General features: G+C 39.5%; 1 protein-coding gene across 7 annotated transcripts in view; it reads left to right on the forward strand.

Annotated features, from left to right (window-relative positions):
- Positions 1-12276, forward strand: part of odad2 (outer dynein arm docking complex subunit 2) — a 204490-nt gene that overhangs the window by 146504 nt on the left and 45710 nt on the right. The window lies entirely within an intron of this gene.

Below are 12276 nucleotides of genomic sequence, written 5' to 3' on the forward strand. Positions count from 1 at the left end.
AGTCTATGAACAAGGGGTTATAGAATGCCTCAGGAGCTTAGCAGTTAACATGATGCTATTACAGCTTGGGGCATCAGAGTTCAGTTCTGAACATCATCTGCAAGGAGTCAGTACACCCTCCTCATAGAATGCATGGGTTTTTCCGGGTGCTCTGCTTTCTTCACACAGTCCAAAGACATACCAGTTGGTAGGTTAACTGGTCATTGTAAATTGTCCTGTGATTAGGTGAGGGTTGAATCGGGGTGGGGGGGGGGGTGAGGTTGCTGAGCAGTGACTTGAAGGGCTGAAGGGCTATTCAGAGCTGTATCTCAATAAGAATAGATACAAAATAAGAGGATGGTCACTTAAAACTGGGATGCAGAGAAACTTCTTCTCTCAGAGGGTAGTGAATCTCTGGAACCTCTGAGTTTGGTGGATTGATTGATTGATTGATTGATTGATTTTTCTATCTATCTGAATATTTATTAATCACCTGTACATAGAAAGATATAGTGAAATGCTTTGTTTGCATTAACAACCAATACCACCTAAGGATGTTCCAGGAGCAGTTTGCAAGTGTTACCACATATTCCAGTACCAACATAGAATGTCCCCAATGTTCAACAGAACAACTACAGCAACAACTAAACAAAGGAACAACAGCAAACAAACCCCTTTTGCCACTGTCCTGTGGGGGGAGGGTTGGGGCTTATTCTGCTCAGTGCAAGCTACTTCTCACATGAATGGTTAGTTTATTACCTGCAGCTGCTTTTCCCATTAGTTAGCCACCTGGAGTCTAGTTTCAAATATCCCAGATATAAAATAACATGTGGAGGAGACTTGCTCCTTTTCCCTTTGTTTAAGCCAAGCAGTGCACATAACCATTGGGAAGGTATGCTCTGCACGCTTTTGGCTAAGTTTGTTTGCTGATTGTATGTTTCTTGAATATTTAACTTCGTAGTTTCTTTAACTTGGGGAACATGAATGTTTGATCGAATGTTACTGTTTGTAAATAAATGATTAATATACTTATTTGCAGTCAGTGTTTTCTGTCTCACTCATCAGACCCATCAGCTTGCTTCAGCACTGCCACCATCCACCCACTTACACACATAGGTAAGCCTCCAACCCCAAGGCAGGCTGCCTCCAGGTCTCTGATCTCCAGACCTTGGCCCCAGACTCTCAGAGCATGGACATCAGACCTTCAGTCTCCAACCTGGACTCACAATTTCAGGCCTCTGACCTCCAGAGAAGCCAACCCAAGGCTTCCACCTTTGAGCCTTGATCTCCAGACTTGCTGACTTTGGTCTTTGACATTTGTGTTTTAACCTCTGGACTCAAAGGAGTTTGACCTATGGCTTGAACCTATAAACTTGCTTGGACCTCTGATCTCAATATTCACCAACCAGTGGGATAGATGGCCAAACAGACTTCCAACCCCAGGTCTTGCTGAACTGGGGGGGGTTACTGGCCCTCATTCTTGCAGCCTGCTGACCTTGGTCTTCATCCTTAGTGCCTGCCAACCCAACCTGCATCCTTGGAGATCGCTGGCCTTCGAGCATGGAGCCTGGTGTCTACTCCTGACCCTTCATTTACTTCCCCTGACCACTAACTCTCCTTCATCCCAGTCCCTAAATCCTAACCTGATCCCTGACTCCCTGCACTGTCCACAAAATCATTCATAAAACCTACAAAACAACTAAGTCTTAGCCACAGCCTCAATGGACATCACAGCTCAGCATCAGCTAAAGATATTGAAGTTGGAGATAGATAAACAGTTGAAAATTCAAGGAACTGAGGGTTATAGGGAACTGGCAGAGAAGAGTTAAGGACTGCATGAAATAGCCTTTACAAGCCTAGTGACTTACACCTTCTCCTATGTTGTGTTCTTGTGTATTATTTCTGCTGATGAGTTATTGCCAACTCCCTTTGCTACATTTCACACCTTTTCATTATCTCCATCTGGCAGCTCCTGAGGTCCAAATCTCTGGAATTTCCCCTTAAACCTCTCCATCTCACTTTTGCTCCCTCCTCCTTCCACTAATTAGAACTTGCCCTTTAAACAGGTATATGTCCTCATATGTGATCAAATACTGGTAGTGCTAGCCACTTCTGATAACCCTTCTGTATTAATTAGCCAATCCTTCCATCCTTATAATGCATTTCCTATACAAAATTTCTCTGTGCCATCGGCATACCACGGCCAGGCAACTTCTGACCATGAAGCCGTGAAATTCTCATTCCTTGACATGCCTTCTTATGCTTCCACCTTTTGACTTCTTCAGATGCAGTGCAGAATATTCTCTATATTGTATACCAGGTAAGTCGAATAGCGTGGAATTTCACCTGAGCTTCCTGGTTCAGTAACTGAGAAATAGATTTGTTTTCAGGGGATTCTCTGATTTTGAACATTCATGAAATTTCTCCAAACCTCTTCCTGCATTGCATGTGAACCTTGGGTGCCTCGCTCCTGGCAATGGTGCAATTTATTATTTCTTCTCCTTTGCACTTCAAGAAAAAGCCTGGTGCATCATGGAATGTAGTGAATCATTCCTTTACCCATCCTTGTTAAGCAAAGCATCCAAAGCTGCATCTAAATTTCATTGTGCCTCCAGTTGGCCCTGATTTAGCATGGTTTGCAATGGACTTCACAAAATTTTGGAATGAGCTCTAGCAGCCATTGGAACCAAAGGGCAAATACCATGTTCAAGGAATCCCAAATTACATAAACCTATTAATGCAATGAACAGAGCATTGATGCTGACTGCACGTTGCAAAACAAAGTGGGATCAAGAAATCACCATGTGAACTGGACCATGCCAAATCAGAGAAAATTGCTGTGTGTAGCATTGTGAGTACCCACACTTCAAGATCTGCAGTGGTTCAAGAAGGCAGCTCAGCAGAACTTTGTTAAGAACAACTAAGATGTTAGCTGAGTCTGCAAAGCTTACATCCATCATATGAATATAAAAAATATATTGCTTGTACAAGATGATTCCAGTTCACGTTTCTGATACTATCTAGTTCCTCCCCCATATTTTTAGAATTCCAGGTAGGAAAATTAAAAATAAACTACCTGAGTGTATTATAGGACAGATTTTTAATGCTCATAACCAGAGTAACTTGTATGTCACTTTCAAGATGTTGGTTCATAAAATTAGTGGGCAGCTAATGTAAGATAAAGTTTGAATTGCATATAACATTAAGATTTCCACTTCAATTTGTCACAGTTCTCTCAGACAGTTGCATAACAGTGTAGACAAACTGGCTACGAAAAGAATTTTGTGAAAGAAATCTATTCTAAAAGAACATTTTTGTTTTTCCTGTTGCTGCTCAATCAAATATTTATGAACGTTACCTCACTGCTGTTCAAGGAAAATGCATGGTGTTTTATATGCAAAAATTATGTGAGTTGCTAAATATAGGGAAAATAGCCTTGTCAACTTGACGGGGTGGAGATATGTCTCTATCAAAGAGATGGTAAGGCTCCTTCCCTCTACTAGCCTGCTAATGATCCTTGGGCAAGATGTAGCACCCCGGCCGATCAGGGTCACATGAAGCCATGGGAGCAGGTGATGGATTGTCATAGGAACAGCTGGTGCATATCACAGGTCCTGGTTATGTGATCACTGATGCCAGGCAGTCAATCTCTGAAGAGTATTGGCACTGTCCAGAAGAAGGCAATGACGAACACTTCTGTAGAAAGTTTGCCAAGAACAATCATGGTCGAGACTATGATTGCTCGCGTTATACAATATGACATTTAATGAATGAACAAATGCTTCTACATTATCAATTTAGCATTAAATTCAACATTATATCTAATATTTTCAAATATTCATGAACAAAAGAAAAATAGTCACAATTATTAGCAATTTTCTGTAAAGATTGATCACGTTATGTACCAGGATTTTCCCAATGCACTATTTTTAATTTAATCTACTGAACTTGAATAGGTATGGAAGCAGTCACAGACAGTGAATTTTTTGGTCCTATGGATCTCTGTTCGATTACCTTGTTTTTGTGAATTATAGCTATGATTCCAAGCTCTGGCCCCAGAGGAATATATAGCAATAGAAGCAGATTTGCATCCATGTTTGACAATTGGGAAGCTGGTAGTTATGTATAAGAAATTCATTGGATGAACTCTGAATATTCAACTCTAAGTTACTCTGCTCAAATGATTGCCGTTTTTGACTAAGATTGAGAAGCTAAAGTCAGATATATCAGTATTACAGTGGTGTAAAGGGAATTACAGAGGCATGAGAGAGAACGGCCAGAATTGATTGGAAAAGAACACTGGCAGGGATGATGGCAGAGCAGCAATGGCTAGAATTTCTGGAAGCAATTCAGAAGACACAGGATACCTACATCCCAAAGAGGAAGATGACATAATTGTGGCTTACATGAGAAGTCAAAGCCAACAAAAAAGCCTAAGAGGGGGTATATAATAGAGCAAAAATTAAAGGGAAGCTAGAGGACTTGGAAACCTTTAAAAAACTATCAGAAGACAACTAAAAAGGCCATTAAGAAGGTAAAGATGGAATATGAAAGTAAGCTAGCCAATAATATTAAAGAGGATATGAAAAGTTTCTTCAGATTCTTAAAGTGTAAAAGAGAGGCAAGAGTGGATATTGGAAAATGATGCTGGAGAGGTAATAATGGTGGACGAACCAAATAAGTGTTTTGCATCAATCTTCATGGTGGAAGACACTATTAGTATGGTGGAAGTTCCGGGTGTCAGGGGTCATGAAGTGTGTGAAGTACTATAACTAGAGAGAAGATTCTTTGGAAACTGAAATGTCTAAAAGTAGGTAAGTCACCTGCATCAGATGGTGTGCACCCGAGTTCTGAAAGAGGTGGCTGAAGAGATAGTAGAGACATTAGTAATGATCTTTCAAGAATCACTAGATTCTGGAATGGTTCTGGAAAACTACCAAATTGCAAATGACACTCCACTCTTCAAGAGGGGAGAGAGAGACAGAAGAAAGGGAACTATGGGCCAATTAGTCTGACCTCAGTGGTTGGGAAGGTGTTGGAATCGATTATTAAGGATGCAGTTTCAGGCTACTTGGAGACATAAAATAGGCCGTAGTCAGCATGTTTTCCTCAAGGGAAAATCTTGCCTGACACATCTGTTGGAACTCTTTGAAGAAATAATAAGCAGGATAGGAAAAGGAGAATTGGTTGATGTTGTGTACTTGGTTTTCAGAAGGCCTTTGACAAGGTACCATACCTGAGGCTGCTTCACAAACTATGAGCTCATAGTATTACAGGAAACATGGATAAAGCAATGGCTGATTGACAGGAGGGAATAAACAGAGCCTTTTCTGGTTGGCTGCTGGTGACTAGTGGTGTTCTTCAGGGGTCTGTGTTGTTTTTACATTATAGGTCAGTAACTTGGATGATGGAATTTTGGCTTTCTTGCAAAGTTTACAGATGATATGACAACAGATAGAGGGGCAGGTAGTTCTGAGGAAATACAGAAGCTACAGAAGAACTTGGACAGATTTGGGGGGTGGGCAAAGAAATGTTAGATGGAATAAGTGTCGGAAAGTGTATGGTCATGCAATTTGGTAGAAGAAATGAAGAGAAAGTACAGAAAACTGAGACACAAAAGGACTTGTGCAGGATTCCCAAAAGGTTAATTTGCAGGTTGAATCTGTGGTGAAGAAGACAAATGTAATGTTAGCATTCATTTCAAGAGGACTAGAATATAAAAGCAAGGATGTAAAGTCGAGACTTTATAAAGCACTGGCCAAGTGATTTATAAATCACTTGGAGTACTGTAAGCAGTTTTGGGCCCCTTATCTTAGAAAGGATGTGCTGAAACTGAAGAAGGTTCAAAGGAGGTTCACAAAAATGGATTCCAGAATTGAATGGCTTGTCATATGAAGAGCATTTGATGGCTCTGGGTCTGTATTCACTAGAATTCAGAAGAAATGTCAGGGGTGACCTCATTGAAACCTATTGAATGGTGAAAGGCTTTGATAATGTGGAGAGCATGTTTCCTATGGTGAGAGAGTCTAAGACCAGAGGACGCAGCCTCAGAATAGAAGGGTGTCCTTTTAGAACAGATATGAGGAGAAATTTCTTTAGCCAGAGAGTGATGAATCTGTGAAATTCTTTGCCATAGGCAGTTGTGGAGTCCAAGTCTTTATATATATTTAAGGCCGAGGTTGATAGATTCTTTATTGGTCAGGGCATGAAGGGATACAGGGGTCGGGGGGAGAGGCAGGAGACTGGGGCTGAGAGGAAAATTGTCTCAGCCGTGATGAAATGGTGGAACAGACTCAATGGGCCAAATAGTCTAATTCTGCCCTTATATCTTAAGGTCGAATAGTTCAGACCCCACAATAAAACTCATGGTCTACTGAGCAGCAATGAACCATGCCCTTTTACTGCTTTTGAGACCTCATTGATCAAAGGCAAGAATTGGAGAGCACTGAAAAAAACATGAACAAAATCCTCTAAGTTCACTGGAATAGTAAGCAAACTGATGTCAGTGTCTTCTTCCTGGCCAACACCCCTAACTTTGTGGCCCTAATTACTTTCAGTTGGCTCCATTGGCCAGGACACATCACTAACAATGTCCGTACTAGAGTCTGAAACAGCTGTTTTCCTGAACCTTGTCACAGGAGGTCATTTCAAGCCAGAGGAAAAAAAGTTCAAGGCTGTGTTCAAAGCTTCCTCAAAAAAGTACAATATTGTCATTGTCTCTGGGAACTTCTGGCCCTCGACTGCTCAGAGTGAATGGTATTGAAAATTGGAATGGCATTGAGAACCTCAAAGCGATGTACTTGGAGCACACAGAAGCCCTGCATAAGTAGTAGAAGCAGTGAATGAGTAGAAGCACCTCACATCCACCCACCTACATGTCCCCTTGAGCACCTCCTTGCCCATCTGTGGAAGAGTCTATGATTCCCCCATTGACTACATTAGCAACTTACAGATCCTTAAAGTAAGCATGGAAGCAAGTCATCCTTTGTTGAGAAATATGATAGTATCAGAGAATTATAGAAAAGTACAGGTACTCTTATATAAACAAATATCAAAGTCAAACCTGGAGAACTGTACACCATTAAATCTGATCTCTGTATTGTTAAAGATAATAAAAATTTTAAAATGGCTGTCATAAATGTGCCTTTAAAACATAAAGACAGCAGAAATGGTACCAAAACAACTACAAAAAATAGATAACATATTTGGTAAATCCAATCCAGTTTACAGAATGTCATTAGAATGGTGGATCTTAATAAATATTGGCCAAGAAGTTCAGAAAACTGGAACTGAAACAATGAAACAAATATGGCTCAAAGCTACATTCTATCATAAGAGATAAATTAAATTTGTGCTCAGGTAACTTTGGCAATTTTTATAATGCTTGTGCATTGAATCAGCAAATCCCCTGCCAAAATTCCCATTCGTTGAACAAAGTGATTTCAATTCCAGCCTTGCAAAAAAAAATATGCTACCTGCATTTTCACAAGTTTTAAATGTTTGTTTGTGAAATATTGATTTCTCTTAACTAAGACCAGTGCACTATTTTCTGTGTCTTTTAGTGCATTTTAATGCATCAGAGTGAGGCATAATGCAGTTGTTTTAAGTAATTATGTGCTTGAACTTAGTGCAAGAAATGATTCCTTTACCAGGAATGGATGCTCTGAGACAGACCGCTATCGGAGGGCAGATGGTGAATTTGGATTCAATTTTCTTATTTATTCATTTTTCAGTATCTAAGTATCATTTATTTCAGTATATGGTCAGCAATTATGCCCATCTGGAATTGCTCATGAGAAGGTAGTGCCAATTCACTTCTTTAAACCGCTACAGTTTTTCTGATGATGATACTCTCGTTAAGGTGTTAGGCTGAGAGTGCTAATATTTAGATGCACACCGATGAAGGAACCGTGACTTGGAGAAGAACCTGTAAGTAGTGGTCTTCCCAGGCACCTGATTCCCTTATACCAGGTGTAAAGGCAGCAGGTTTGAGTTGCTCTTAAAGTAACCAGTAACAATTAATTGCAATATATTTTTAGATGGCACGGCCTATGGCCATGGTGCATGAGGTGAGCACAGTCCAAATCAAGTATGCTGCTTTGATCTGAAGCCTTGGTGACTGGTAGAACTGCATTCAAGCAACAACAAGTTGAAAATATTAAATCAGGGGCCTCATTTGAAGGGCCTTACAGATGGTAACAAGGCTTTGGAATATCAGGGGGTACTGTAAGCCATTTACTTCAGGATAATCAGCTTCCGACCTGTTCTTGTAACCAGAGAGTTATGAGCTGTGGTGGTCCCCAGGAGATTCTTGGTGTTCAGAATTTCAGATATAAATGCACCACTGAATATTGAGTGTGGGTGGACCTCAACCAGTCCATATCCTAGTAAATCTCCTGTACAATCTCTCCAACCTACTACATCCTTCCTCTAGTCTGATGATTAGAAAGTACATAGTATTCCAAATGTGGCCTAACCAATGTTTTATAAAGTTTTAACTATAATAATTATATTCTATGCCATGGCTGGTGAAGGCAAACATCTCATATGCCTTCTGCACCACACTCTCTAGCAGTGCTGGTAGCCCAAGGTTTCCCTGTTCGTCAACAGTCCTACCATTTACTGTTTATGCCTTATAATTTTTCCTTTCAAAATGCATCACCTCACACTTGTTGGCATTAAATTCCATCTGCCATAGCTTCATCCAATATTCCACCTGATCTATATCAGCCTTAACCCTCTTCTGTTACACCATCAATATTTTTCTAAGTCCACTGATCATATCTCTTACATTCAGATTCACAGTACTTACGGTAGACCATACCTCAGTCCATTTAGGCAAAGTCTACCATATTGCCTTCATCTATATGTTCAGTTACCTCTTCAAAAAATTCTATCACATTAGAGTCAAGATATCCCACAAAGAAATGCTGACTATTCCTAATCAATACCTTCTTCGTCTAGATAAATCCTGCTCCATTGAACTTTTTCCAGTAGTTTCCCTGCAACTAATGTAATTATGTAACTGTTGGAAGGGATAGACTAGTGTTAGCAACTTTAAGTTAGAAAGACGATGATGTAAGTGTCTGAAAACCTTTACTAGCAGCTGCATCCCTCATGGCCATCTTAACTATATATTTGGTGGAGATGAAACCTAAAGTGAAAATAATCAAGTTTGACATGATTTGATAAATCATAGGAATAATTAATTATATTTGTAATACCTGCTTTTTACATGATTTGGGGTGCAGAAATGCTGCAAAAAAGCAGAACATGTCACTATTCTGTGTACATTAAATGAATTTGGTATTTCATTTTGTAGTAATTTAGATAAATGGCATACGGCTTGAGTTAACATTATTAAACTTTGGTATTGCTGCAGATTTGTACAGACTACAGAAAGAATAAAACCAAATACCATAAATGTGATATTTCTGTTGTGATGCATGTATAACTCTCTTGGACATATCTATTTTATACTGTGATTACCATTAGTACCCCTCTGTTTTGCCTGTTACACCGCATTGTTCAGTGTTCATGGATTCTTCCATCGTGTCAGTAGCTTCCTCTTGGTCTTCTCTACTATCTGTCATGCAAGTCCCAGGTGGAGACTCAGGAATACCAATGCACTCAGATGTAGATTCTTCATTGCTGTTTCCATAACAATTTTGTTTTACCAGTCAGGGTTGTTAGCCCTGAGCTGAACCCCAAACTTGGAGGATCATTGGACCACTCTTACTCTGGCCTCGATCCTTTGACCTGTTTGACCTCAAGAGCCAAAGTCCTGACTCCAGCCAACATAGTTCTCTGGGGCATTGAGGCACACAAGCCTCCAAACCCAATGAGAAGGTTATGGTTCTCTTAAAGGTACCATTATTATACAAGCAATATATTGTCATTTTATCTTTATTTGTCTTTCTTCTAGCTAAGGAACCAAAGGTTTTAGAATTGTAAAATGCCTTGCTTTTGTAGAATCAGCTATATATTTAGTGGATTAATCTATGATTCAAAGGTTTATTGTTTTCCACGTGCACTCTATTGGCACATTTACTTTCTAGCTTTGCAGTTGCATTATATGATTTTGGAGAAAATGATAGCTCCAGAATGCCTTCCTCTTTCACAAATTCTAAGATTTATCTTATTAACATTGCATTTCTAGATTACAATAATTGGACTAATTCCATCAATTTTGTGAGAATCTCAAATAAATTGTTTTGTACTTTTCTATTTAAGCATATAAAGTGCAATTTCAAGTGGCTTTCATCGTCCATAATATTATTCACAAGAAAGATGTGCATGAATTTTGTCCTTTCTCCACAAGCATGGTTTTTGACAACTGCAAGCAATCTGTTACACAGTTTGATCAGTGTATTGAAGTAGTTTTGGAAGGACAGTTGCAGTTAACAGTGGCAGTGGAGGGTAAAAGCTTGATGCAGAATAAATGGTTGCCAAACAAAAGTGCACAAGTAAATCTCAGATACCAAATTTAGAGATACTACTTTCAGTTGATTGGCGAAGTTGCCTTACATGCAGATATAGTATATAAAGTAATCTAACATCATATCAGTATCAGAATCAGGTTTAATATCACCATTTGTAAAATTTGTTATTATGCAGATGTACATTACAAAAAATGTACAAATTACAGTAAGGATATATAAATTAAATCAAATAAATAATGCAAGAAGAGAAAAAAATGAGTGAGGTAGTATTCATGGGTTCAATATCCATTCAGAAATCTGATGGCAGAGGGGTAGAAGCTATTGACTGTGCTGCAAGTGTAGCAATGAGTAGAGGGCACGTCCTGGGTGATGGGGTGGCGGGATAGTGCCCATGATGAAGCTGACTGAGTTCAAGACTTTCTGCAGCTTATTTTGATCCTGTACAGTGGCCCTCCCATACCAGATGGTGATGCAGCCAATTAGAATGCTCTCCACATCTGTAGAAATATGCGAGCATCTTTGATGACATACCAAATCACCTCAAATTCCTAATGAAGTATAGCTGTTGTTGCGCCCTCTTTATAATTGCATTGATATACTGTGCCCAGGATAGATCCTAAAAGATGTTGTCACCCAGGAACTTGAAATTGTTGACCCTTACCACAACTGACCCCCCGGTGAGGACTGGTGTGTGTGCCCTTTCTAAAGTCCACAAACAATTCCTTGGTCTTACTAACATTGAGTACAAAGTTGTTGCTGCAACACCAGCTGATCTATCTCACTCCTGAAGGCCTTCTTGACACCATCTGAAATTCTGCCAACAATAGTTGTCAGCAAATTTATAGTTGGCATTTGAACTATGTCTCCCACACATTCATGGGTATAGAGTAAAGCAGTGGGCTAAGCACACATCCTTGAGGTGCACCATTGTTGATTATCAGCAAGACGATGTTACTTCTGGTCTGCACAGACAGTGGTCTTGCAGTGAGTAAGTCAAGGATCCAGTTGCAGAGGGAAATACTGAGGCCCAGTTTTGGAGCTTTTTGATCAGAACTGTAGGAATGATTATGTTAAATGCTGGACTGTAGTCAGTGAACAGCAGCCTGACGTAAGTATTAGTATTGTCCAGGTGATCCAAGGCTGCGTGAAGAGCCAATAAGATCATGTCCGCTGTAGACCTATAGTGGTGATAGGAAAATTGCAGAGTTTCTTTGTTACTATCTGCTTTATCTAATTTCTCATGCTCATCCATATCATCACTTGCTATTATCTTATACTCTTCCAACAAAGCTGTATAAATTTGGAAAAAAATGATAAATTATGTTCTTCCATTCCTGACTATTAAGAATGGAAGTTTTCAGTTTTTGGCTTTTGAGTTCATAAAACTATTGAAAAAGTGTAACTAAATTACTCTGGTACAAATGATTAAGTGCATCTCAACTGGAAAGAATTTGGTCTTAGAGTGGGGTTGTCATTCTTTCCACTATCAAGAAAAGGCTTCTAACTATTTTTCTCATACTAACTTTTCCTGATCAGAGATTTGCACAGTATGGAAACAGAGCCCCTTCACTCACTGTGTATGTTCTCATTGAATTTCTCAAATGCCTCACTCCACACTTGTCTGAGTTAAACTGCATCTGGCATTCCCTTGCTTGTATCCTGTTATAACCACAGAAAGCTTTTTTCACCTTCAACTATATGTATCACTAATTTCAGTGTTCTTTGACAACTTATTAATTAAATCACCTACAGTCTCATCCAAATCATTAATATAAATGACAAACCAGAGCTGCGATGGCCAAGTGGTTAAAGCGTTAATAATAATAATAATAACCCCATTGTATTGAAAGGTTTG

Source organism: Hypanus sabinus, chromosome 6 (assembly GCF_030144855.1).
Source record: "Hypanus sabinus isolate sHypSab1 chromosome 6, sHypSab1.hap1, whole genome shotgun sequence".
NCBI classification, from domain to species: Eukaryota; Metazoa; Chordata; class Chondrichthyes; order Myliobatiformes; family Dasyatidae; genus Hypanus; species Hypanus sabinus.